The sequence below is a fragment of the Eucyclogobius newberryi genome, unplaced genomic scaffold, assembly GCF_026437365.1.
Source record: "Eucyclogobius newberryi isolate DKJ021-1_F unplaced genomic scaffold, fEucNew1.0.hap1 SCAF_2, whole genome shotgun sequence".
Classification (NCBI taxonomy): domain Eukaryota; kingdom Metazoa; phylum Chordata; class Actinopteri; order Gobiiformes; family Gobiidae; genus Eucyclogobius; species Eucyclogobius newberryi.
The window spans coordinates 47,433,518-47,436,952 of NW_027315834.1; positions in this window are offsets into that span (position 1 = coordinate 47,433,518).

The following is a 3,435-nucleotide window of genomic DNA, read 5'->3' on the forward strand; positions in this document are numbered from 1 at the left end:
GAACAGTAAGCTCCATGGCAATTATTTCTCCTCTGAGGGCCATATTCCAATCGAGTGGTGGAGGCCAGACTGTGTTAATTGCTGTTACAAATTCTTATGATTATAAGCACATTTTGCAAAATATAGGCCATTTAATCGATTACTTCATTTATTTCATGTAACCTCTATTAAGGACACAAGTGCAGACACATGTTACACAGCTAAGGCAGTTAAAGAATAGAAACTCAAATCTTGAGGGGGCCGAATTAAAACCTCTGGGGCCACAAATGCTCAGGTCTGCTCTGGTAGAACCCCTTGTAAAAGACCCCTCCATGCTTTTTATTTGTATTATTATTTTTTATAATTTTATAGATATTTTATTATTATTATTATTATTATTTCCCCTCCTTTTTTTTTGTCTTTTCTGTATAATTTTTATGTTGCTATTGTCATTGTTTGTTTATCTCACTAAAAAGCGAAAAGATAAATAATTGTTTTAAAAGATAGATTTTGGAATACTTTAACTCTCCAAACTCTCAAAACAGAAGAAGTGAGCGCCTGGTTTAAAATAACATGTATTTGGAACGAAAAGCCAAAAAGAAGTGTGTATTATGCTTTTTGGAGCCGTTGGATCTGAGGCGACGCTCATCAATGTCACAATCAGCGACGTCCTGTGAGTCAAATGGACCGACACATTTAGGTTTAAACTGAAAGATGAAAATGAGACTTTGGAGACAGTGGTGCCCCACACAAACACCAGGATCCAGATCCACTTCTCGCTCACCATCATCGATCCTCCAGGGTTGGACGATCAATAATCGGCTCCGTGGCCTCCTCAGAGACCGCGGGTTCACACACATCGAACGTGAGGGTCCCGCTGAGAACGTGAGGGTCCCGCTGAGAACGTGAGGGTCCCGCTGAGAACGTGAGAGTCCCGCTGAGAACGTGAGGGTCCCGCTGAGAACGTGAGAGTCCCGCTGAGAACGTGAGGGTCCCGCTGAGAACGTGAGAGTCCCGCTGAGAACGGGAGGGTCCCGCTGAGAACGTGAGGGTCCCGCTGAGAACGTGAGAGTCCCGCTGAGAACGTGAGGGTCCCGCTGAGAACGTGAGGGTCCCGCTGAGAACGTGAGAGTCCTGCTGAGAACGTGAGGGTCCCGCTGAGAACGTGAGAGTCCCGCTGAGAACGTGAGGGTCCCGCTGAGAATGTGAGAGTCCCGCTGAGAACGTGAGGGTCCCGCTGAGAACGTGAGGGTCCCGCTGAGAACGTGAGAGTCCCGCTGAGAACGTGAGGGTCCCGCTGAGAACGTGAGGGTCCCGCTGAGAACGTGAGAGTCCCGCTGAGAACGTGAGGGTCCCGCTGACGTTTGCAGATGTTCTTCAGCCCGTCGCAGCTGCGGGGGTCCCATGCCCCGTTCACCCCCCGCACCAGCTCACTGCACGGGAACGTGGCCAAAAGTTCTGGGGACATGTCAAACGCGTGCGTGAAGAGATTCTTTAGAAAGCTGGGGAAAATTGAGCCCAAAAGTTTATTAATAACTCATTTGCGCTCCACTTTCCTGCGTGCGTACAGCTGCGGGGGCGGGGCTGGCTTAGAGCTCTTATTTGATAATTGAATAGATGAAAGTCTGATTTATCCATTCAGCATTGTATATTCTTTGTTGGATCATCTTGACCCTATTGCACATGCTTCGTGTGTAGAAGAACATGCAAATAACACAGGAAAAAGCCCCACGGTATGGCAGATATTCCCCCTGGACATGTTACGTCTCGTTTTCTATAGAAATACAACGCATTTACAAACAGATCAAGGCCCTAGAATGTAGCACAGCGCCAAAACTGTTAGCGTTAGCATCCAAAACTGAGCTACGTGTGAACAGGAAGCCAGTCTGATGCCAGGGGTGTGTCCAGACTCTTTTCACTGGGGGCTCTTCTCACCGGGGGCCCCTGCACGGCCTGTATATGTTTAAAATTATGTGGTTTAAATCTGACAGTTTGAGCTATTTTCAGATGTTTTATATGATTTATTTTTTGCATTTTTTTCTATTTTTGGAACGTGCGCTTGCTTTTGTTGATTCTTATATTTAGAACGGTCACAGCGTGTTTGTCTCCCACACGGCTGCGTCTTCAGCTCGCCGCATCCTCCGTCTGTCGTCACGGAGAGTCAGGGGGGACAGCGGCGTAGGAGGCCCCCCCCCGTGTGTGTGCGCGACCCCGGGGGCCCCTCCAGGCACACGGCCCTGTCAGTGAGGACGGTAAACGCCGCAGTGGACCGAAGCTGCCGAGTCGCTCTCTCTCTCGCTGCGGGTGAGTCATTGCCGGGAAAAATATGAATGAAATAGTAACGTTTTAGTCATTCGTTTATTTTGAGCCGTCTGCAACTGGAAGAACCTGATCGTTCTGATTTCAAATAAGAGTAAAGTTACAAATAAGAGGAAACTACTGCTCAATAACTGTAAGATTAACTGTCTGGACATAACATCATTTCCAGTTTAAGTCTATATAAGAATAAAACATTAAAGTAACAGCGTGTAACTCTCTGGAGGTGGCACTGGCTCTCACCTGCACGATCACATGGAAATAGAAAGTTAAAGCCATACTGCTGAACATTCTCCGTGGATAAAGATGTGGGATGTGCTTGGAACTCGTGCGCTTTGAACTGAAGAATGAAGTCTAAAGAATGAAGTCTAAAGAATGAAGTCTAAAGAATGAAGTCTAAAGAATGAAGTCTGGCGCTAATGTAACACTTGGAGACCAGTCGCCATAAAACACCGAAGAAGAAGAATATTCTAGCCAAACAAACAACATTTCCATAGAAACAAGCTAAGAGCCAGGTTTGTGGAGATGCAAGCCCCGCTCACAGTGATGACATGTGTTTCTATACATTTTGATTACAATAAAACCATACAAAATGAAAAAAAACTAAAAAATAACATGCTTTTTATTAGTCTCTAATATATATTTATTCATATTCAATCCAATAATACGTAAACAGAAAAACAAGACACAGGAAAAACACGAAACACAGAGAGCAATAATAATACTTAAATGCACAATATGATTAAAAAATAACATAAAATACGACACCAAGTCCAACATACACGTCCCACTTCGTCCAAAGTCCTTTTTTCTATAGTTTATCTTTCGGCTAAATGTCACGTACTGTGCCTTTAAGTGACCAAACCGCGCGCGTCTTCCTCCACCGCATAAATTACGCCAAAGTGAAACGTAACTTGGCACTAAACACCTCCGCGACCGCGTCCGGACCAAAAATAGAACTAAAATATCGCAAAATCAATAAGTTAGTGTCAGTTTTGCGCGTGGGTTCTCGGCCGGCCCCGCCCCCTCTCGCCGCCTCGCGCGCCTGTCTCTTTTACGCGCGCGGAGGTGGGCGGTATATGAGCGCGCGCGGCGGGCTCCGGCTCCCCTTTTACCGCCATCAGAGCGGACTGGCTTCTC